The sequence below is a fragment of the Diachasmimorpha longicaudata genome, chromosome 2 (genome assembly GCF_034640455.1).
Source record: "Diachasmimorpha longicaudata isolate KC_UGA_2023 chromosome 2, iyDiaLong2, whole genome shotgun sequence".
NCBI lineage: Eukaryota > Metazoa > Arthropoda > Insecta > Hymenoptera > Braconidae > Diachasmimorpha > Diachasmimorpha longicaudata.
The window spans coordinates 4,994,370-5,020,572 of NC_087226.1; the positions used below are offsets into that span (position 1 = coordinate 4,994,370).

A 26,203-nucleotide genomic window follows, 5' to 3' on the forward strand; every position below is an offset into this window, starting at 1 on the left:
ACCCGGACAACGCGAAAATGACAGAGTCTCGTGGAAATTGTTATGCGGTGGTGATTAATCGTATTGTGGTGTTTGAAAAATCAAAGTGATTACTGTGATAATCGAAACTTGCGGGAGATACGACCACGCCCAAGATGCGCGCGGCCATCTTGGCTGATCGGGGGATACCACGTGAGTCAGAGGAGATGAATGGATGGGAATTATCTCATGGATGGGGCCATCTCAGCTGGGTGAATTCGAATATTTTCCAGTGGATGAGATTCAGGTATTGGATGGATTATAATATTTCACGAAGAGGGAAATTTCTAAGAAAAATTCTCGTTCTAGGAATAAAAAATATGCATAATGTCGTCTAAGGAAAAAATTCCAGTACTAGTACGGCGAATTTTATGGGGTTAATTGTGAATTTTTAGATGAGATTATGTGAAAATTTTCCCGAAATCGCCAAAAATTTTAATAGAAATTGCGAGAATATTTGGATTAAAAGTGTTTTTTATAACAGAGCGATCGGTATTTTTTAGGGGGGTCATCCGAGCATTTTTATTAAATAATTTTCTTTGTGTGGTTTCTTCATATTTTGGTAGAAAGTACAATTTGCATAAACTATATTTTCGAGTTAAGTAAATTAATCTTGAGTAGAAATAATTTTTTTCCTGAGTGTACGCATTGATTCCTGAAATTTTAGATGTCTTATTTTAGAATTTCTTCGTTTTAAGTTCATTATACTCCATTTACTGTTTTTAAAAGACTTAATTCCCTTGTCCTTGACGACTGATCATTTTCCATGATATCAACGGACTATTTTCTCACTGCTAATTTTAGTCTCGTTAAAAATAATAGTTATGAGGCAGCATACAACGAGATTCAAGAGACAAATAAAATTATGGCAGAAAAAAGAAATCGAATCGAAGACTCCCCTTTTAAGACATAGCAAAAATGTCTCGTTTATCATACAACTGATTTTCAGACATGAAAAGTTCCGTCATCACGTAATTTTTCCAAAAAACGCCCTCTCCTTCCGCAAAAGAACTAATATTTGTTTTTCCTCTAACGAAATGTCCATTAAAATTATCATCAGTGGTTTTCTCCCACATCTTTTAATTAAAGAGTTGTTAGCTTGGAATCCTTATCCCCTCCAGCCAATAAGATCCTTCAGGAACCCCTTGAAAATCTGAAATGACTCAATCCTGCTTAAGCAAGACATTAAAAGAAATTCTAAGAATTCATTATCCGCTGTATTCTACACGCAGGAATGTTGCATTTATTTTTGGGGTCACCGAGAGGGTCAATGTCACAAGGCAGATTGTACAGGCTGGGGATATTAAACAGTGTGAAGGGAGATACTCAGCATTTCAAAGGCACTCGAGGCTGCCCACTTGAGAAAATTGAAATCTCTGACGTTCACATAGTTTATCACGAGGTAAAAAATACGTGAGATACTCATGGTTTTATTATTGCACTCGGGTTCGCCACCGCACGATCATAATGTTCGTTTGATCCCATCTATAAGGGATGAAAGTTCCGTGAGGGTGTTTGAATTTTTCTGTTGATAGAACGGAATTATGAACGTTATTATTAACGAATGGATTTCAACTCTAAATTAGGGTCGGATGGGTGGCATAAAATGTTTTATGAATTTATGGAATGTATCAACAATATATTTGATAAATATATTTTTAGAATATATTTAAAATATTTAAATTAAAGTGGTTGACTAGACTTTCATGATTTGAATGTTTTTGCTTTCGACTGGAAGCTTTTTTTTATAATTAACCGGTGAAAACCTTTTTTCAAGTACTACAATAAATATGAGATGTAAAAAAAATTAATCCGTTGGGACTTATTTGTTAATCAATAATTAATAAGAAAAAATATCTAGTGAACAGGAAAGTTACTCGTGGCCATTGTTTAGATAAAATCAAAAACATAAATTATTAATTTTTTACATTATCTTTATAAGAATGTAAATAATGTACAGAACATATTGACGTTATTTGAATAAATAAACTGTTGTTTGAAAAAAGGCTTATGTTAACTATTAGCATATATTCATTGAATCACATTTGAATCTACCATTCGGTAATAATTAACGACTCTCGTTTGGAGTAAATGAATTATTCTGTAAGCTCATATTGGGATGTTTATTTTTATTTTTATAAAATAGTATATTTTATGGTTTGGGAGATGAAATTTTCACCATATTCTAGGGAAATAATTTGGTTTGAGCGTGAAGTTTGAGTTCTTAACTTCCACGGGACGTTTATGAGCTCATCTAGTCTTGTACATTTGGAATGTAAATAAAGAAAAGAAAGCTTTTCAAAAGTGCATGCCGTGATGGATCGTAGCTGAGAAAATTCAGTCTTTCATGAGTTGGGGAATTTAGTCGAATGGAAGTACACACTTTAGTCGATTTTATTGGGCGCATTTCCAACTCCAGTAAAATAAAAATGAAGTCAAAACGAGTCTATAAATCGGCCGTTAAAGTTCGATCGGCACTTAGGATAAAACCAATCGTCACAATTCATGGACAAAGTAAAAAGACAATTTGAAAATAATGGAGTATCGGTTAATTGATTATCTCCGATAAGTATCAGCTTTATTCCAAGTTTTTTTAAGTTTTAAATTGGGATTATCAATTGTCATCAATTTTTTCAACTTTGAAAATGGACAGGTACATAAAATGCTTCAGAAGTTCACAAGGGTCATGAGTACAAAGAATGCAAAAACTGAAAAAAATAATTAATAGTTTAGATCTTAAAATTTTAATCGATTCCTATTGTTTATTTATAAAGGGTGCTTTGAAAATATCATTAAATTAATCGAATAATAATGAAAACAGGTATTTAAATTATGCTAAACACTAGTTTTTTCATCTAATCGTCTCAAATCATTATAATTAACAAATTTTATAAATGAAAATTGGTTAAATATATCTTGTGGATTGATCAAACTGAAAATATTTAAAAGCAATTAAATTTGGCAATGAAATGCCGCATTAATTTCGGAGTCCGTTGAAGTATGTGAATTGACAAAGTTTGTTAATTACTCTTATAGCCCTCCGTTACGCGACTTGACCCCTATTCAACGTTAAATGTCCGGACGCGTTACATTACACCATTCAAACTTTATAAATTTGAATTTGAATCTTTATATTGAACCGCCAGATTTTTTTTATTCCCAGGAAAAATTGCTGCTATTTATGCCAAATATTAATTCGCAAAACACGAATATTTTCCACAAGCAAGTCATAAACAGTCAATTTTCACTTCACTTCATTTTACGCTTCAAAAAATAATATTTCCTGTAGTTTCAACCATTTGAATAATTTATTCACAAAAAAAAAAATTTACACCTAATAATTTTCTGAAAAATGTTATTTGATTCAACCCCTATAATCTATGCCACTGTATCCTCCAACCATTGCAATAAACAAATGAAAAAAAATATATATAAATAATCCTAATTTTCCATAAGTCGATTAAATTTTTCTCGCTCAATTCCGTTGACAAATTAGTTGATTAGAGATGATTAACTTACATTACGATCTGTATTAACCAGCGAACGAACCCTTGGACATCCCTAAAGATATTTTTTCATCCGGGATTAACTCCAAGTCAAGTCAGGACGGTAGGAAGATTCTCATAAAAACAAGTTCCGAACCTCAGCCCCGTCAAAATCTCAAACATCACTCGCCTCTTTATCTCCCGCGTTCTCCCCCGGCATCAACGAGGTTTCAGATGTATTTCCCCGGACGATCCCATAGAAATTCCCTCCCATTTTTTGTTAGTCTCCTCCGGCATTTTGTTTACTCTTTTCTCCGGGTTATTTCCTCTTTATTCTCGCCTTGTATTCGTTACCGTCAGCCATCAACTCTGTGGAAACCTTCAAGACACTCAATCCAAGGTAAACTGTCTTGAGAGGATCACGGGGTCCAAGGCGACGTTCTCTCCGGCGATGTACTGAGCTGATTAATATCCAGATCGACTTCGGGAGATAGTTCTTGTTTGGATGAAGCAATTTCAGCCGGGCCCTGACGATATCTCGCACCAGCGAGTCATCTCACGCGGGTTTACGTGGGTCGTGTCGAGGGGAAACCTCTTCTGGTCTGAAGAACAATGAAAAGATAGAGTGATCTGTGTGCACAAGAGAATGTGTAGGTAGTAGCGAAATGAAGGAGGAAAAAACAATTTTTTATACCACGTCGTAATTTCTAACAATGGCCATTGAATTGTTCGTTTATTGGTGATATTAAGTTATTGATTTTGTCCTCAGGATTTTGTTTGAAGAAAATAAACAGTGAAGCTCAAAGAAATGTCTTCAGAATGTAAAACTGTGTTTTGTTTAATTAGTTTATTTTTGACTGGAAGTTGGAAAAAATTGTTTTAGCAAAAAATGAGTCAGAAGAGGATATTTTATGATCTGTTTGTATGAAGGACTCAGCTAGGTATTTTTATAAAAATTTGAGTTAGAGAGTATTCGTAAAATTCTTCGGTTTTTTTGAAAATTGAATTCCATTGAAATTGACTGTATACATTACGCAATCATTTTTGAATCAAAGTTCCTAGACTTATTTTGAAAGGTGGGCATTACACACAATTCAATTTTCAATAGACTGAGAATTCCAAAAAGTAATCCGGGAATTTTGAAGGATTAAAAAAATATTTTTTATGTGTATGAACTTAGAAATTATTAGAGCACTTGATGATTGAAGACATTAATTTTTCTATTAAAGAAAATTTAATTAAAAATACTATGTACTTTTGGTGGAGAAAAATTTCAAGTTTTTTACTATTTAGGATAATTTCCTAATTATAAATTAACAAAACTAAATTAACTTTTTAAGTAAATGTCTATATTGTTCATATTTGAAACTTTTCTATTGTCATATCACCTAAGATGAAAAATTCTAAAATTAGTAACATACAAGGACGTTATAAATTACTTCACACAGATTTTTTCAGACTTTTTCATCACCTATTCAGAATATGATGATAAAATTTAATAAAATATCATCAAAAAGTCATTATGTTTTTTTAGCTGACCAATTTTACAGATTTTTTACATCGATGACTCCTCAACATAACATCTAAACCCCTCATTGGATGACAATGTTTAAATACTCTCATTCCATTATGTAATAAGCGCATCACTTCCCAATTATGTCATGAGGACACTTTTACAGATTTTATAACAAAAAAAAAATTCCTGTTTCTTTTCATTTCTCCACATTAAAACTGAAGTGGTAACTCATCAACACGATAAATAAAGTCCCCACGATGTTGAAATTCCAGTGCAGTCCCCCTTGATCCACATCCCCTATTATGCAATAATTTCTCCACAACTATCTAATCTCCTAATGTTTTTACTTTTTTTTTCAGGTGGAACTGCCCACACTGGGAAGACGAATCACGCCAGGGGATACTGCTCCAGCACCTACGCCTCACCATCCTCATCATCCAGGAGCAGCGTATACGGTACGTGAATGATAGTAACTCGAATTACGCCTACCTACGACAGTTACGGGCGATGTTGATGTTGCCGTAGGATGATTTGAAAATTACGTTCTTTCGGGTGAATAAAAAAATTCCCTTTGTTCATTATTTTTCTGGATTCCGCTGTAGACCAGACAATGAACGGAAAATAGAAGGCGCCATTGCAGAGACAGTTGAATGCGTTACACCCCAGGAGAGAGTCCTGGATCGATAATGTTGCTATCGTGCGCATAGTTATGCTTGAGTCATTGGTGATAGTACGAATAAACCGAATATTTCGAAATCCAGGATTTAGGTTTGTTCTTAAAAAATTTGGATTATTTATTCCCAGCGTTCAGATGGAGAGAAATATCCTGTAAAAATTACAGAAGTTAAGTTTGCTCACCGATTGCAAAAGTGATTGAGAAAATTTACGTGACGATATTGTAATTTTTCATGGAAAATTTAGATAAAAATTATGAAACACTTTCGAAAAAATTCTGTAACTGTTCCGTAAAAGTTTGCCCCGGCAGATGTCGCTCTGAAATTACGGAAAAGATACGTCATTTTTATTGAATGTTTCCCTCTGTGTAAGATTATATACACAGAGAGGAAATTAATCACGAATTACATAATTCTGTGGTAATTGTGATGTTTTTGAATTTTTCCTTCAGGAAAAATTACTGCGCTGCTCAGCTAAATTGATTGCAAAAAAAAATATCTGTTTGAAATAGCCCTCAGGAGTTTTTTGAAGAATCTTCCGATGAGTATTTTCTGGAGAACTTTTCGGTTACCGGAAAAAATCGGCAGAAGAAAAATTCTTCGATAGGCACTTAATTTTTTTAGATTTTTGGATGACCAATGTTTTTAAATAATTTTTTAAAGACTTATTTTTGTTTGAAGATCTTCGATAAAATATGCGTTTTCGAAAATAATAAAACAATAAATCATCTGTAGAGGCATTTGTCGTTCCAAGCTTTTCTTGGATTAACAAAAAGGTCCGAAATAGTGTCTGGACAATTCTGATGAAGACTTTTGAAAGATATTTCGATGGCGAATATTTTTCGACGCGAATTGGTAAAAGTTACCGACTCATTTGAGAAAGAATATCTAAATGTTCGGTAATTTTTCATGAACGGATCAGTAACTTTCGAGACTTCCATAAATTTTATCCAAAAAACCAAAATCTAAAAGGAATACCCAATGATAGGTAATTTCTACTGAAATTATCGCTCCTTATATAAGATTTATGTACATTGTGACAACTAAAAAATCGAGTAGTTGGTTTACATGAAAGTATTTGCATAGTTTAGTCAATAGCCAGCGTTGAAATGCTTTATACTTTATTTTACATTCTCGTAGGTATTTACTTATTCCCTTTATGTAAATACGAGACCGATTGCGCGCTGCACGCATCGCATTTGAATTTCCTATTTCGAATATGAACATATGGCGATTACAATGACCAATGACAAATGGGTCTTACGCGTTCGGAGATATTTTGATTCTCACAAAATACTCTTATCTATCTTCAATTTCGAAAATTTCCCATTTAATCGATTTTTGTTTATCTTAAAAAAATATTCTCCTTCCCCTGAACACACAACTCTCCTATTTCTCTGACAAATTAAAACGAAAGGTCCTTATATTATCCTCAAGCCTTAATTCAAACTCTAAAATGAAAATTTACAATTTCAAAAAAACATTTTCCTGCAAACTTACACATTTCTTCCATAAAATCTCTTTTTTATCGCTCGATAAACGCATGGACGAGTGCTTCGAAAATTCGAAGGACTTTCTCACAAACGCAACAACTTTTTCTATTATGACATGTGATGAAACCTGATGAAGAAGTGCTAAAACCCTCTAATTCAGTTCCAATTCGTAAAACGAGGCAACTAAACTCATCTCCGAGTCGAGTTTTTCACTAATATCTCCGAATTTAATCGAGATAACGTAATTTTCGCTATAACATTTATTATCGTATTCAATTTTCTCCACAAAAAAGCTCATAACAAAAATTACCCCATCACCCCTAAATTCCGAGATATTCCCCAAAAACCGTTCGACAATCAAAATAACTGACACCACCGTTTCCCACATCGCTCCTCGCTCCTCGTTCCGCGATCGAGATCTCGAAAAACTACCAAAGATCCCCAGTGAACCTCTACACTCAACAATTCTCCTCATCATATTTTCAATTTTTCGCCATTATTATAACATTTCACACGCAAAGTCTCGAAGCAGAGCTGTACAACATTGTAAAGTCGCCCTTTGATAACCCCTTCAGGGAAGTATGAGAGGGAGATCATAACAGAACCACAACAAGTGCAGCCAATCTGCTGTTCCCTCGGATCTCCGTAGATAGAGCCTTCCTGTACGTGTGAATCGATATTTTTTTTTAGCTTTTTGGTTCTCTTGATGCCGTGTGCAGGGGTATCAACGGGGGGATGGGATAAGTACCTGTTTGAAAAGGGTGGTGATGCCAGACTGTCCGAGCGAGAATGTTATCGGCGATTCTCATGACAACGACGACTTATACAAGATCATGGGTAAGTAGTGTACGCTTAGAGAATACAGATAAGCAGGAGGGGTGGGGTAAGAGGGGGGAACCTCAGGCGGATGCTGTGATGGCTCTTTTCGGGCAATCTCTCCTCGCTGGTCTCGTAGCAACATGACATCGGGTGTGTATAAATTTTGGATGGGTGTTGAGTTTTTTTGGGATTCTATTCGTGGAGTTATTCATCACGAATGGAATCCCCATTTTTTGAGGGGAACTTGTTGTTTATTCTGGGCATTGGTGATGAATCATAAGTGGGAATGAATCTTTTTGGTGTGAGGAGGTTCTTGGGATAAGTCAAAATAGGGAAGAAAGTGGAGAATTAGTAGAGAAGTAGTTGAATCTGATGCATGGGAAGTAACATTTGAGGATTTTTAGGGGAAAATTGAGGTAAAAAATGAATTGCTGCATGGAGAGATAAATTTTTGAAAAATTACCTGTCTTTTGAGTCATCTGCCAGGGAAAACAGTAAAAATTATGGAACAGTTACGCGGCTTTTCAGGGATTTTTCAGGACATAGTGTCCAGAACGTTCAAGAAAAAGTAGGGAACGGTCAGTGAAAAAATGTGTAGCTGTTCCGTAATTTTTAGTGAATACTGTTTTATTGACAGATTACGAAATAGGTAAGTAATTCAGACTTCCGAGAATTTTGACTGTCCAAGTGCGACTGGATGATGGAAGGAAGATTGGATGGAACTTGATTGAGAATTGATCAAGGTGGATCAAGCCTCGATTTTCAAGGCCGAAGCAATATTCAATGAACTTGAAAAACTCACTAAATGTCCAGGCTGGAGTTTCCAGCGTCGATCGAGGCTTGATCGACAATCCTCAATGAACCCTTCGAATCGCCTGATAATTCCCCAATAATTAATTATCATTGATTACTCCTGGAAGTGTCTTAGTGGAACATAATTGGGTACATTGAGGTACGTTATTTATGAACTTACTAATTAAATGGGCTGATTGGAACATTTACGTCTGAGTTTGAATCAGTCCCGAATGCGACAATGATCAAGCTTCATTCTGTCCTGGGCCCTCCAGCCTGGAAGAAGAACACTCTTTCAAGGCTGGATTAAGGTTCGGAGGAGCATTGTCTTTTTGAGAATCAAAAACTCATTACATGAGTTTTTGGAAAAAAAAGTATATCTCTCAATTTGTCGCACTTCAAGATTTATTGACGTTCAAAAACTAGTTCAAAAATTAGTTTGAAAACTAATTACATTAGTTTTTGAGCCTCAAAAAGACCTGGAAACAGTAGTTATTAGAAAGGGATATTTCCCTTTTATCATTCAAGAGGTCTAACCGAGGCAGTCGATTGGCACTCAGGGAGCCCTCATAGGTGTCAACCGTCATTATCCGGATAATCCTCAGTTTAGTCTCACAAATCGTGATTATTGCAGGGAAGAGTGTGCCAAAACGGATCGACGGGGCAAGATGAATCAATCAAAAGTGAATGAACTTTTGTTAATTTATTGTCTCGTTTATTTATTCTGTCTTGTCTCAACCAACACCATTTTATTATAACGTACGTTTATTGTAGATGCGAGTCCTATACCACTATCCAAAAATTTGGAGACCAAAATATTTAGGAGGCCATGAAGAGAGCAGAATATTTTTCAGGAGTCTACGGAGGCTAAAATCGATATCTAACCGGTCAAGGACTCGTTCAATCCTCGTAGTTGAGTTCCAAATCGACTCTGAGGGCTGAACGAGAGGATTGAGACCCAGTGAGGGACAGAAATGTCGACTCGGGTGCACTGCAATAAACAACAGAAAGATTAAACTTTCCTTAATCGAAGAATCGGAATCAGGGTCAGAAGATAATGAGGACAATAAGGCTCTATTTCCATTTCACTACCAGTTGAAATATTCTCGATACCCTTTAACCAGGTGCGTGGCCTAATGACCATGAACGTCATTATGACCGGTGTCATAATCTGGCTATGGGCAGTGCAAACCGTCTGAGAAGAGATCCGTTTGGGTCAGGTAAACAGTGTAGGCAAATGAGCTGGGGATAGCTTGTTATATTGTGACAGACAGTGGGCACGAGGATTGGTGCATCTGCGTGCAAGTGCCCCGCTGGGCCAACCTGACGTCTTGACCATTCCCACAGCCAATTTCGTCATGGGTAATGAGGCCAGTTGATGGCCAATTTGCATAGAGTATTTGTCGGGATTAGGGAGGTGACGAGAGATATCTGTCCAAATATTTAGGTGGAGTGAATGGGATACCTGCAGCCAAAGCGAAGTGAGGATTTCCACAAATAGGATTAGAGATTTAGACACTGAGAGCTGTACCTGCTTGGGGTAAGAAGAGATATCTGGATTAATTAGGAAAAATGGACTTTTTGGGAAATATACGACTTTGAAATCTATATGATCTTTTAAACGATTTTTGATGACCCAAACAAACATTCGGAAGATTAATTAATTCCAATATTTTCAAAAGAACTTTGTTTTTTTCGTTTAAGGTCTTAAAAAAAATTGTTTTTTGCAAATCACAGCTGAATGCGAAGGATCTCCTCAAGGAAAGATAATTTTTCCGCTTCAGATTTTGTATTTCACTTAATTTAATTTCCATTCGTTTTTTTTATTCAAACATTTCTGAATAAATAAAGTTCAATTTGTGTACATATTTCGTCTGTCATAGCTAGAGAACATTTTTGTCAATTGTTTATCATCATAATATTGAATCTGAGTGAACAGTGAATGATCAGTTTTATATTTCGAAGAGATATTTACGAAAAATTACAGTAATTATTAAGAAAAGAGTTTCATCTAGTCTGATTTAAATCTCCCGCGTTTGATATAACGGAAACATTCTATTCTTAATGAGTTTCTGATACATAATTTGTCTAGTCATTGTACAGAGGGCATTGCCATAGGACGTGATCTACGGTTTCCTCTTCATTACCACATTTCCAGTTTGACTGAGCCAGATCATAGTGGTCAGCTCTGAGTCTGTTAACCCGGGAGACAATTTCCCTCGACAAATTGTTACCCTTAAACCAGGGAAGTTCCACTTATTACCACACAATAAAAAATAATTTTCTGCACTCGAGGTGTCAGAAAGATACCGGAGATCATTTAGCGAAAGCACCTGTGGTGAAAAAAAAAATCTAAAAACGCGCAATTTTCAATCATTTTATTTCGACCGGCCGGTTTTTGTCTCGTATAACTACAGAAAACGATAATTATGACGGAAAGTTGATGCACATAAACGAAGAACCTGTTCCAGTCCCTCGGAGTCATTCATCTGAAGCAATAACGTTCATTTAATGGGACATAATTACTTTTCTCACAAGTGAAGTTCGTTTGATCTTCGTACGACACGACTCTTTCCCAGCGGGTTTCTGCACGGTATTTATTAATCTTTCCACAATTTTCTATGACTTGTTTTCCGAGTTATGTGTGTATGGATTCCCCGGCGCCGGATAGACGCTCGTATATAGGGGGCTTAGGTTTTCGTGGGACGGGCGGTCAGTGATCCGGCGAATGATGCCAAAATGTTTCATGATCAGAGGTATAAGCAAGTGGTCATGTATACGACCGATCAAATAAGACGGCCGTTGCATGGAAGTGATGTGAATGTACAAATGCAGGGAAATAAATATTCAGTAAAAATTATGTAGAAGTTCCGTAAATTGGACAGAAGGAATTTTACGCAATTTTTACGGAGCTTTCCGTATTTTTTATTGGACGCTTGTTTTCATTTGGGAGTTATGGAACGTGATTGGCAAAAATGGGTTTTTAGGGGAGTTGGGGAATCGCTGAGAAGTTTTAGATTTATAGAGTAAGAACTGAGGAGGTTGTGAAATGTGAGACGGTTATGAATTAATAAAAATATGAATATATAATTTATGAGGAAAATTGAAGAGATTTTCTTCGTAAAAAGAAATATTTTTGTTTAAAAAAATTGTTCAGGAGACAGTTTCTTTTATCTTGAAGGCTCGATAAAACTACGCGATTGATAATTCTAGAGTGAAATATTGTTTCAAGAAAAATTATTAAAAATCCTCTAATTTTTACGTGGTATCAGCGAAAAATTACGATGAAACCCACAAAAATTCTGTGACATTCGTAATTTTTTTCTGTAATTGTCTGCAAGAATTCCACTTTGTTGGGTGATTTTTTTCTGAGCAACACCTGACTCTAGAGTTACCAAATTTTTTAAGCGATCTTTATTGAAATTTTTTGTCCATCTGTAACTCGAAATTACCAATTCTCATAATCATTTAATCCTGACATAATTAATCATGTGATATCGCCTTGAAAATTTCACTTATTGAAGTCCTCACGACTGCAACTCCTAAAATTCCGGATCATTTCATTAATTAACACTTTCATTACGATGATTCACGATTATCTGATGAACCGACCATCGATCCTAATCGACCAATTCATCAACAAAATATTCGATCCTTCAATTATCGGAAAATCCGCAGTTCCAAATGACAAATGACTTAACTATTATGATCCTTCCCTCAGTACGTTTAAACCTCTCAATAACAACAAATCAAAATTTTTATCAATATTAAAACCTCGGAGCAATGATGGCTATTCCCCCCACTCCCAATAATTTTCCAACGACCTCCAGATGACTTAGGCCTAAAGGGTTGTGCATTTCATAGCCCTGAAAAATCTCGGATAAATCAAAGACCTGTTGCCGCCACTTTTCATCTAGTCGTCGAAATCCCCATCATCCAGACCGAAATAACAGTGGTCACAATGTCCTGATAGCCTTATAAAATCGAATGAAAGCTGCGAGGCGCCACCGCAGGACGGCGATAGTGTCCGGTAACATAATCATAAGGTGGGAGAAATGCGTAATAACGGACAGCTTACACGGCCAAAGCGGCAATTTCATTGTCCCTGGGATTCGACAATTTACCGACCTTTACCGCAGGGCTTGAATCGCTCCTCGAGAAAACTATGCACGCCCATTTGAGATGACCAACCACGTACCATCCATTATTCATCACCCACTTGGCATCCCTTTCCTTCGCAGTGCTTGAAAATTCACAGCCACTGCAGCCGCCAAATGAATCCGGTTTTAATTGACATTCACCGCGAAGAGTGAGCCTCGAACAAACAAAATTAGAAGGCTATAAATACACCTCTAATTTTGAAATCTTAAATATGTAATTCACTGTGAGAGTGCTCACTACATGGAAAAAACATTATTTTTGCCAAATACCCATTTACTTTAGAGAAGTATTTATTTAAAAAAAATTATATTTCTCCAGTCTCAGCACTGCCAAGAGGGACAGAGTTAGGTTTAAATTACGATTATCATATTACTCTAGAAGATGAGTATTTTCGATTAATTAATCTATATAATTTTTTAGTTTTTCTAAACGTCTGATTTTCTTGAGGGAAGAATTTTGATGAATTATTTAATGCTTATAATTATTGCAGGAGCTCACTTAAAGTTATAATTAACATAATCATTTTCTAGAACAATATAATTGACGCAATTTGAATGTAATTAGAATTGTCAGGGAGTTACTCGATTTGAGAAATAAAGAATTGAAAAAATTAATATTTTCCTGAAGTAAATGGATATTTGTGCTCTGATAGAAGTGGAATGGCCAACGATCGGCTGGTAGTGGTTCAGTGTAGGCCAATGCTGGCACATCCCTGACCGACTGTCGACCATTGTTCATGTTCTACCAGAATTATGGGAATTATGTTGCCCTAGAAAATTATCATATAATGAATATTGTGAGATGAGGATTCGATAACGACTATTGGAATTTGGAATTATTCTGAATTATTTCACGTGAGAAGATCTTAAATTCGAAAAATTTGGGGATGTCATTAAAGGTCGATGTCAAGGTCATATGCAGAATAATAATTAGGTCGTTGAGTGTGACTTTAATGGGTGGAGTTGAACTTGAAAGATCTGGAAATAATTTTCTTGGAATAATTTTTTTTCTGAATGTAATGTTCATTAATTGCAATTAATTCGATTTTTTTATGAGACAATGATTTTGCTCATGAAACATGAGTGAGCATGTTTACTTCTATGCAAATGATGTACAAGACACAGGGTTATAATTAAGGATGGATGATAATTGTTGGAGGTAGGATTTATGATCGCGTGAAGCCCGGGAAAATCGAGCGAGGAATCTGATACGCCGGTGACGCTAGATTCAAGATTTGCATTCTTTACAGCTACTTATTATCAATCCTCATTTTTTTGTAGAAAGAATGGGATCAAATTGCACGAAGTTCTATTGCACGTTGCGCACCAGGAAAACTAATGTCTTCAATTAAAATAATTTTATGCTCTTCCTCAAGACGTTTGCGGAGTCGGTCCCGAATTTAACTTTTTCTGGCGACCCCAGTTCAGAAATTAATCTACGTCTTCCTCGACAATTCATTTCTTTCCAGATCGAAACATAAAATTGCACAGAGGTCAGAATTCTTCAGAAAAATCCTCGAAAGACCTTCGGAAGATCTCCGGCGACTCAAAAAAATTTTTTGGAAGATATTCGCCGGACATTTTCTTGCGAATATATTCTGAATTTGACTTTGGAAAGTATTCTTTTCCGAGCATGTCTCCAACCAAAATTGTCTTCCGAAGGTCTTTCGCTGATTCTCCTGAAAATTCCTGCAACTTCAACGAACACAAGTTTTTTTACAATTTTTATTTCGTTTGCCCGCCCTTTGAATCTTCCAAAAATGCTAAAATCAAATTTATTTGACATCTCTGATGCTCATCTCCAACTCGCTTAATAAATTTAGTGCTCTAATAAAACAAAAGACAATGCATAAGTCCCAAAAACGTCCTATGATTCCTTGAGTTAATGGAGTTAATGTCTTGGCGTGGTGCCGGTGCCATAAATAACAGGAGTCTTCAAATATCTTGGAACAGAAACAATATCTTAAATTTTCTGACTTAATTGTACTTCAAGACATTGTGAAAATGTCTTGTCTACTGACTGCTTTGTTGTGAGACGGAGACTCATCTCATTTTGAGATATTCGCAATTTCAGTCATCGCGAACGATTTTTGGGTGAGAATGAAAAATAAAAGATCGACTGGAAATTCATATGCTGAGAGCGTATCGTCTTTAAATTGAGCTGAGGCTGATTTAGCCGTCGGACGAGATGGTACCCATACCCGCACACCGCTTCACGTCCTCATTTTCCACCTCGTTTCATAATTTTCAATTATCTCTCGCGTACTGTTTTTATAGTCTAATTATTTTTTTAGTGAGAATTTAATCGACATGAGTGAGTAATTGGATCGCATTATCTAAATGCGAAACTCCATGAAATTTTGGAGTCACGACGAAATCGGGCAGCTGACGCTGTTCTCTGCAGTGTTTAATTGTTGATTGTTAACATAAAATTTTATTTGAGTGGTGGAGATGAATTATGCGGACCCAACAATTATATATCGTTCCGAATATTTTATGGAGTGAAGCAGAAAATGATTATTTTGCACGAAGTCAGCGAAGTTGAAAATTTTTGGCGATTTCAGGGTCGAATAATCGGCAGATGAAAGTGATGCATTTTGAAAACTCTTCCAAATGTTGATTTTTTGTTAAAGTTCTGAACGAAACGATTAATCGATCTAATTTTTGTCGGCTGTATTCAATGCTGCTGTTTCGATGTCACACAATTTTTATTAGAAAAACTATTGAATCGTTGATTTTTTAAAAAGTCTAGTCTGTAACGCGCCATTTAAATATGTGAAGTTACTCAAATTTGAAAAATCTCCAGTTCCAGATGAACAATCTCAAATAGAAAGTGATAATCGTTTTTCAGGATGTTTTTTTAAACTATTGACCATAGAAATTTAAACCAAATCTGTTGACTAAATATTGTACACGACAATAGTCCTAAATAAACAATAAATCATGAACAATTAAACAGTGGTTGTAATTTATTATAATTTATAGAATAATTGGTAACAAATTCTATTTCTCTCGTACGTATTTGAACGCGGGACATTTACTGTGCTAACCAGTTTCAAATAATCAATTAATTCGCCAAAAATAATCACGAATTTATCCATATTTGATGGTCATGAAATGAAAAATTTTGAAATATCCAAAAAATCAACGTTTTCTAATTTTTTCCTCGGCCCAATACACCATTAGATATTTCACATCCGAAAATTAAATTCAAGATGTACTTGCGAACGCTTCCAATTATTCATAGGACCTCCGTAAACATCTCTCCATAATCCCCAGGTCACAATTCCCCCCATCCACACATTTCGCCGCAGGTATCCAATAAATATTGTTAACCAAAGGAATAAATCGGCAAAACATATTCAACAACACCGCCAACTCCCAAACAAAAATCTTCAAATACTTTTCCAAATGGCTTAACCACAATGATAAAACTCCTCGACTTTTTCCTCGTGGTTATTCTGTCTCCCTCAGAACCTTGACCTCGGCGGCCATGGGAGATATATTACCCGATCCCCGGAACGTGAAGGAAAATGGTCGAGTCATTTTTTTTATTCGGAGAAAGAATTTTACCCGAAATTTCGTTCGTCTCTCAGGTGCAGGCGGAGCCGAGGGAAAAGGGACCATCCCCTTTCACTTCACCTCGTCACTGGGAGTGGAAGGCCACCATGGAGAGAACTCTTGATGGTGGACCCGACCCAAATTCGATTCAAGCCGGTGTCTAATAAAGATATTCCTCATTTCTTTTGTGTTCAATTCTCTCTTTCCGGCGACCGAAAAGTTCGATGAATTTTGAAACGTTCCGTCTTCCAGATGGCACATGCCCTGGAGTCTAATGTTCTCTAATAAATATTCTGATTAGTCGATTTATAAAAAGGGGAGGGGAGGAGAACAGGGAACAGCACGGGAACAGAAAGTTCGAGAGTTATGACTCAGAGTTGGAAAGAATGGAATAGAAAGGAGATTGCTATTTTATTTTCGTATTATTGTACTTGAAATTTTGTTGACCTGCGTTTAAAATTTTTTAACTGCTGAACATTTGTCAGAAATTTTCACAAAAAGCTCCTCGGCGATCCAAAAAGATTCTTTCAAAGAGTTTCAGGGGACAATATTTTTTTTCAAAAGATATTTTGTCTTCGAAAAATTCTTTCACAGGTGAGAAAAAATATTTCCTGTGGCAAGAATATTTACTAACTCCAATAAATATTAATTAACATGAGCATATTTTATGGAAATATTTGTATAGATTTGTTGGTGATAAATCAATATATTTGACAAAAGAATTTTTTTCCTAGTGTAGACATTGTTATGAAAAAAAATTCGTAATCGCAAAAGTGAAATTTGCGATTTGTGAAAAATTTTTGACAGAAAATGGTGATATCAAAGCGATTTGAGGTTAAAAAAATAATGAATTAATCAACAACCACCAACGAACAAATAATTCATTTGAATTAAATGAAGTTTTGAATAAATTAAAGGAATATTACGTAAAAAATCGAAATATTCTTTTCAGTCCAAGACATCTAGAATTGAATAATCTTAGAAATAGAAGAAAAACATCTCGATTTTTCCCTAATTCTTATTTTTATACAAAATTAATTCGCATAAAAGTCGAGAAAATGGGGGTGAACATAAGAATAAGATATTAATCGTTCGAAGATTGCACATTCACCTTCATAATATTCTAATTACCCGCTTAATAAAAATGAAGAGCGCCCAAGAAGAAGAAAAAGCCGAGAAATTACTGCTGATAACTTTCGACATTTTAATACAAAAGGAAACGTTATTTTCATGCATAATATTATATACCTTCCCGACTTCATTTCCTGCAGCCGTCGTTTTTCTTTTAAACTCCGGGCATGAGCGCACATACAGGTATCTCAAAGTGAAAAAGCTCATGGCTAACGATCCCATAGAGAGGAGACCTCTCGTTTCCCGCATGTCGATGGGCACAAGGGTTTTCAAGGGTTTTCAGATGTGTGCATATCGAGGATAGAGACATTCTTCACTCCCCCTCTGCCGAGGGAAACGAAAATTCACTGATAGAACGGATTAGTTATCGCAAGCGAATGGATTTTGGTTGTCACTTCGTTCCATTTGGCTCTACCGAACGTTCATTTCGTTAATAGTTAACGACTGTATATTCGATAAACTTTGTTTTACTTGATAATCGTCTAGATGATTATCAAGTAACTCGTTAACTATTAACGAATATTTATTTGGTCATATTCAACTCTACCATTCGCTAATTGATAACGAATTCCATTTGGAGTAAATAAATCCCTCGATCAGTGCGTTAGGGCCTGATCTTGGAAACCAAAATACTCAATTTTTAATACTGAGAAAATAGTAATTTATGTCATAGGGCCGGGAGATAATTTCTCCTGATGCGGAGAGAAGTTCTGGATAAAAATTAGGTCTCCAGAGGGCGAAACGCAGAACAAAATGGCATCCAACCACTTGTTAGATTAAATTTTGTCGGAAAAATTCGCCTTGGGAGCCTAATTTTTACCATAGAACGACCCTTCGTCCCTCGTTTCGCCCTCTGAAGGTCTAATTTTCATCCAAAATTTCATTCCGCACGCGGACCTTCACGTTTTCTCGGGCGGGAATCGGCATTGGCCCTTTCTCGAACTCGAAAAAGTGAAAATATTACGAAAAAATACCGTTCATGACTGCAGGGTGTTAGGGCTCACCATAGGCCATAGGGGGAGGATCATATATAGGGATTTTTAGCCAGGATCAAATGCCCAAATGTAGAGATTTTTTTATCGCAATCCAATATCGATATATTTCGCATTTCTCGCGCTGACTTCTAATTTTTTGTTCTCTCATTATTTCGATCCCTTAAGTTGCTTCCTGTTAAATGTCACAATAATAAATAAAAATTCACCAAAAAATAAGTCCGGGAAGGGCTTCTTTTGCATTTTGCTCTTTCTCTCATTCATGCAGAGCAGAACAATGATCTCATTATTCTCGAAATCGATAAAAGATCGCGAGTTCGTGGCATGCATGGGAGTCTGCTGTTACTTCTCTCGGAAACTGTACACCTCTCGATTTATCGAACGTTATAGGGTACAGGAGAAACCGTTTGAATTGCAAATATGTTTCGTGTAGTCAGTGTTATACCTGCAAGAGGTACTGAGCTATCCTCTCGTCAAATCTGTAGGGTATTCCGTGCATGACTTTCGGAGGGTTATTGATGATGCTGGGGTATTGACTATTGGGAAATGGTTCAGATATTCCTGGCGAGAGAATTTAACGGTACGACGTTCTTTGTTGTTTATTCCTATGGACGAATGAAAAATATTTTATTTGAAATTTTATTTTTTTTAGTACAAGAGACTAAGATCCCTTGAGAGCTAGAGCCCTTAAGGGCCAAATTACGAAAAATTAGATCAGTGTCCAGGTCTACCAAGGGAACGATAATGAGTATAATATTTCTTTGTTTAATAAATATTTATGATTTCCCTGAAAACAATAATTATGTGACAATAGTTATGTGTGTGTGTGTGTGTATAATTATGTGTCTAAGAATAATAATAAATAATAAACTAATAATTTTGAAGGGAGAATTTCTTCTCAATTGAGACATTTATTTTTTAGCAATCGTCAACCAAATTTTTGGGCCGATGGAAGACTAAAATATCTCCACGATTCCCCTTTAAGAGACCAATTTAATTCCGAAACAATTAAAGACTCGAATATTCTTCGAAATTAAAAATACAATTTTTTATTCTTCACAAATATTGGACTGCGAAAAAATTTTCTATATTTGTAATATAATTGTTTAAAGTGTTAAAAAGTTTCAAAAGAGCTTCTCCGCTTGCGCCAGGACTCCCTCACATTTCTGAATTTTCAAAATGGCCGTTCATTTGAAAAATCCCCCAAGAATTTATAAAATCGTTGAAAAACCTTCATTCATGACTTGTAACGATAAATAAATTGTATTTTATTACCTTCTGCCAAGAATATTGAAACTGCGAAGAACAGATTGTGACACTAATGCCACTCAGACTCGCAGATACACTTTTAGATAATTAATCAGTTCATGACACGAGGGGCTTCTTTATAAATCAACTCGAACAGAACATCATTGTGCAATCAATCAATCCTTTATGTATTTTATATTCATTTCAGTCAAAAATGATTCAGTGTTGTCATTCAGAGTTTATCAGCTCCGTATTTCAAGAAATAGCTCATTAAAACGTGGGAAAGGTCGAGTGTTCAGACCCGATCGCATTAAGTAGAAGTAAAAATTGATAAATCCGGAATTGATGTTTTGCCGTTAAGGGAGTGATGTCACTAATTGCTACGGTGAATGGAAATCGTTTCTCGTGGAAGATTTAACCTCCTACATATCATCGATAACAATAATTATAATATTACCGAGAATAACGAGGGTCTTGAGAATTATTTTCATTTATTTTTCAGATCCTTTCGACTCTAAAAGAGAACTCCACTGAACTTTAGAAGTCACTGACGCCTTCGTTTATTCCATTGGTGAGTTTACTACACGTTTATTTTTAAATAATAAGAAAAACAATAAAATAAAACTCAAAAAAAATTTTACGCAATTTATTGCATAACGTGAATATGAAAACGGACACAAATTTTGAAAAATTCCCTGGTAAATTACCACACGTCTGTTCTTGAATCAAAAATATTATCTAAATTTGTTCCTTGATTGCACTATTGTATTTTCCATCGTTTTTCCAGGCATTGTCCATTTAATTTCACGATACAGTGGTAAAACTGTACGTTTGTTGCGGCAATAGCTAACGCGGTTATACACCCTGACATTAACTCCATTTATTTATGGGCTCGTTCATTTCGTTTTATGTTTCAATTTAGATGCATTGATACTTGTTTGTTTACATGCAAACTGCCACTCACTCATTCGGACAGCGGTGGTTGGCCTAACGGGCTATTATTATGGCCCTTATGCCCAAGCAACCGACACCCCCTCGCGAAATATCGCCGCAGTCCTCTTACTTTATTGTTCACTGCATTATCCGTGGCACTCGTCGATTATTACCTCATGTTTTTCCCTCCTCCGTCTCTCTTATCCTTCTTCGTCGTCAACCATTCACTAATGGATAGCAAAAAAAAATGATAACATTATCAGCAGTTTCGTGAAGTAATTTGCATAATTCCATTTGGTGGAAGACTACATTAATATTTTTAGTTGTTTTATTCAATTTTTCTACCTTAATTTTGATTTTATGTGGGATTATTATTATTTGTAGAATTTTACGCGATAAAAAAAGAGAAATTTCTTTAAAAAACTGGAATTTTACAGGAAAAATCGAACACTTTTTATTGACTTATCTAAATTTACGAGGCAAAGTTCGATTAATAATTAAGTTAGACTATTAGAAAATTCACTAATAACTATTAGAAACAACTTTTCAATTTAAAATGTCCAGGCAACACTAAACCGGTTAAAAAATGTAAAAAATACAGAGACTAATCGCTCTATTGAACATTTAATTAATTGTGACCTTCGATTGTTTACATGACTGGGAAAATACTATTTTCATTGAAAAATCAATGAAAATACCATTATTAATTGTTGTGTCCGTAAAAATCAACCCGGGTGGTCAGAATTCATCGAGGCAGTCTCATAATGGCCACATCGACATGGCAGTCAATCGTTCAGGCGTAAATTGCGCTCAATTTTCCGGTTCTTCTTGTCTCTAATAGCCAGGCAAAATGCCTCCTCTCCCTGAAATCGAAGGAGCAACGAATCCAGGCCATGGCGACCGGTAAGGTAGGCAACGGGAGCTCACACCACTCGAATTAACGAGTTTTCAACTCGTGTTTAAATAAATTGCCCACCAATTACACGACATATATGAGGAATAATGTCCCACTGACTTTGCGCATGCGAGATCGATGATTTTTCATACATCCACGTTATATCGAAACGACTCTCCACATTAATGCAACTCCATAAAGATAATTTGTGCAACGAGATGCGGAAATTTCAGTCTAAAAATGATGAACTGTACTTTCAAATATTTTTAGTCATCAATTGGATAATTTGATAGTTAGATGTTCCCGGGGTAATTTTTTATCGCATGATAACAAAATCACGATTTTTCGCAAATGGAAAAAAGATATCGACTGTGAAACTGCGACATTACCGTTTCAGGTCGAGGGCGTGCGCGCAAAATGCACCTTCCGATGCGCCTCGCATCCGCCAGATGGCAAAGGGTATGTCTTCCCTTTGGAGTTAACCGCTTTACTACCCTATAACATTTGTCCTTACGAGCTAATCGATAAATGTTAATGTTTATTTATCCGATATTCGAATGTTTCCCCATCACAATCAAGTGAAAGGGAAATTTTTCATGCACTCGATGAATGAATAATCCTTTGCAATTTCAATATTATTATAATTATAGTAATATTAATAATTATTATGATGATACAGCATTTAAAGTCGAGGTCCATCGCAGCATGTCCTGAACGGATCGAAGCGATGGAAAATATCAGTAATAAATGGGAGTAATATATTGATTTCACTAAAAAATATTGAGATAATTTTGTATTCATTGAGGAATTGATAAAGAAATTATTCTTGCAAAATTAGATTTCTGTGATTCAATTATGATAATCTTGTTGCTTTTGGGGATAATTTGGAGCAGTTTTTTGCGTCGGAATGGAAGCATTGCTTATGTTTTGGGGAGAGTGAATTTATTTTCTAAGATAATGATTTCATTTGATAAGATATTGGGTCGCATTACACAATTAATTCTTGGAATTGTAAAAAAATCATGATTAATATTGGATGAGAATAAAGAATTCTAAAAATTAAAAAATTCTCGATGTAATGTATTTTCTTAAATAGTTAATCGAATTCAGTAATTAAGTATCTCAGGGCTTGGTAATGAGGAAAAACTGTTGGGACGTGACTTAAATAAACAAAAAATATATTAATGTTCTGGAAAAAGAAGTATCGCATGGGGAAAGAAAATTATTTCTATGTAACGCCAATATTTTTAAGACATTTTATTTATAAAAATACAAAGAAAATCGAAAAACTCAAATTCAATCTTATCCAATAATTTTTTTATTATTCCTGACATTTTCTATTGCGATGTTGACACATCGCACCACGTCGACCTTTCTTTTGAAAGAAAATTCACTGTTATAAATTTTTGTGAATCTCATTGCCTCGCCATTTGCCCCGAACCGCCATCATCGTAAATGCCAGTCTCCCTCCTTCGACTTTTGAGTCCCAGGGGGCTCACCCCCTCCCCATCAGGACCATCAAACAGGCATCTCACTCCACAGGCTCTCCCTCTCCCCATTTCGGGGAAAACACAATCGTTCATTTTGATTGCAGGACAATTGTCCAGCGTTTCGTTGCCCCGACTATCGGATGCAATAGAACCGTTACATTTATTACCAAGAAAACTCGAGGAAAAACTATCCAGAAAATCATGGAAAATCTCTCTACAATTTCATATTTAATACAATATCATCATCACTATATTCATTTCTAATATATTCCCATTTTTTTTTAAATTAATTTCATTTTTTCCCTAAATTTTTCCTATAATTTTCCAACTTATTTGTCTTTATAATTTTAACAAGATCAAAAAACACAAGAGTTGAGAAATACAAAAAAAAATAACATGAATAATCTCACATTAATGTTTAATAGAAAAATATTGTTCTTGGAATATTTATTCAATTTAATAGTATTCCAACAATAATAATTATTATTATTACAATGGTTATCATAATTATTTTATCATATCATGATTCTTAAAAATATAAAAATCACAAAAAGACATTAATTAAATATTCCATAAAAAAAATCTATCTGTCAACATTATTTTTATTGTTATGTTTTTATTATTCATTTAAGTCAATTCCATTCACATAAAAATCTAGTAATTCCCCTCTGGTAAGAAACTCCATGCATCACGTTGACAATTCTTAGCAAAAAAAAAAAAAAACGAAAAAGCACAAGATGAAATAGAACGCACGCATGCACGAGACATAAATCTGAATTCTTGAGTTAACGCGTTGGGTTAGTGAAGCTGGGGAAATATTTACTTGAGGATTCTCAGTTTACTCCAGCGAAGATGGAGAAAAAAAGATGCACGAGCAAGGAGGAAAGTGGACGAGAGCAAAAAATATGAAGTTGGTTGAGACGAGCGGAGGTAAGCGGAGATCAGACGGATGACGAGTGTCTCCCTCGAGTATTTCGAATAAAACTGAGGTAAAGAGAAGGTGCGGGTAAGGAATTACACAGGAGGTTTGAGGAGGGGGGGGGCGGTATAGACAGGGGAGGATGAGAGGGAGGAAAGGGGATGGTAAAAAACATTAAATTGGAAGGATAAAAGGGAGAATTGTGAGGCCATTGCACTGGAATAAATCGACACTCTTCTTCGTCGACCGGTTTTCGTGATTTTCGGTAAATTTTGTAATTCTGATTGGTTATGGGAGGGGTGATCTTTTGGCGAATACTCTTGTTTGATATCCAAAATGAATTAAATTTATTTTATTGCAGATTCTAATTGATTTCAATTTATAATCTATTATAAATTCATTAGGGTGCGCAAAATGAATTTTCGTGAAGAAAGTTTTCTAATTTTTCATTTATTCCCGTGAAAAAATTACCCACTATTACTTACCAGATTATATCAAATGTCAGTGAAGATTTAATTGATTAGAAATATCAGAGATTTTATTGATTAATAATTTTCGGGTAACTTCCCGGAAATGCCAGTGCCAAAAATTTTTTAATGACGCAATTATACGGGGAACACATTTTGTTTTTGACACAGTGCAACCCCACCTCGAAAGATCCTCAAAATTTAATTCTCTGAAAACGCCAGATGGCAATAAAAATCTCATTCCCCAGATGAGATGAGAAGTTCTGGATGTGCTTACTCCTGCGGTCCTCCAACTCCACAAGGATAAGAGGTCTCGCGGCATTAAGTAAAATCCCCGTATCTCAAATGGCCCCTGGAATGGGGCATTAGGCCCCGTTTCAGTAACTCCATTCACCCCAACGAAAATAACGAAGAAAAAACGAAGCAAAATCGTTGAGAGAAAGGTGTAGATATAGCGGAGAAGTGCCTTCTTTTCAACCTCACGCCCCCGTCGTATCCGACACGCGCCCCACGGCGCCGCGCACTCTGGTGTGTTGGGAGCTCAAAGGCCCTGACTTTTACGATTCTGTTCGAGTGGTCGTAAAACCCAAGTTTACTGCCGTCATGATTATCGAGCAAACGGTCTGCCACCTGTCGGAGCTACGTGAATGGCTGAGGAATCATCCATATTTGCCACTTCACCCGCCGCTTTCTGTGGATTAATTCTGATCATCAAAAGTCAATGAACACATCATCGTTTTTTGACGATCAGAAGTGATTCAGCTAATTTACGTTTATTTAAGCGGTAATTTTTATGTTCAAGGAGGCTAGACCATCATTCGATTATAAGGATTAATTATCAGAAAATCAACACGTTTGATGTACGAACGAATTATTCAGAAAGTGGAGAAGTGAAAAAATGTTCATTTTCATAAAATTAGAGTTTACATCATTGGAAATATTTTTATTTACATAATTCTAATTATTACAATATTTTTCAAATTATATTTTCATTATTTTCTGACTTTCAGGATCACGAACGTCGGATTATTTTCTTGCACATCGTGACGGTCATAAAAAGGGCTTTTTTGTGCTTTTATGATTTACGAATCGAATGTACTTTTTCATTCTGAAGTCATCAGAGTTATTTTATTCTTATTTTCATGTTTAATAATCACAAAAGTAAAATCTTGTCTTGTCTTCATCATTTAAGGGTCACGAATGTCAACTGTTTCTCTCACATTCGCAGGTCAAGGGTCAAATGATTTTTAAATTCTTTATTTATGTCCTGAAACTTCAACAGGTCACCGGTATTCGATCTTAATTATTTCCCTCGAAAGGTCCCTAAGGTCCAATGATTTCTTGTTTTTAATTTAAAATATCTCAAGTCGAATCAATTTTATTTTCATACTCCGATTCTAATGCAGTGGTTTCCGACTCACGACCATTAGATATTTATTTTGGCTTTCCCAGTCGAAAAGCCAGGAAACCCCGTCGTTTTCTCATTAGCATCCTGCAAGGGTCAAGTTCCTTTCAATTTTCCATTCTACGGGTAACCCCGCCTTTTATTCCTCATCCGTCCTCAATAGAAACACATCAACTGTCATTAACCCCACAATAACCAAACTATT

General features: G+C 35.6%; 2 long non-coding RNA genes across 3 annotated transcripts; one reads left to right on the top strand and one right to left on the bottom strand.

The window, feature by feature from the left end:
- Window positions 1–125: 125 nt before the first annotated feature.
- LOC135172643 (uncharacterized) lies at window positions 126–5,676 on the top strand. The gene is made up of 3 exons (XR_010301151.1): window positions 126–265; window positions 5,379–5,474; window positions 5,622–5,676. It is a non-coding gene; the product is annotated as an uncharacterized LOC135172643 (long non-coding RNA).
- LOC135172644 (uncharacterized) lies at window positions 3,305–19,979 on the bottom strand. 2 transcript variants are annotated; one of them, XR_010301152.1, is made up of 3 exons: window positions 19,917–19,979; window positions 5,509–5,845; window positions 3,305–4,105 (listed from the first exon to the last, which is right to left on the bottom strand). It is a non-coding gene; the product is annotated as an uncharacterized LOC135172644 (long non-coding RNA). The 2 variants fall into 2 exon arrangements; XR_010301153.1 differs by lacking the exon at window positions 5,509–5,845.
- Window positions 19,980–26,203: the final 6,224 nt, after the last annotated feature.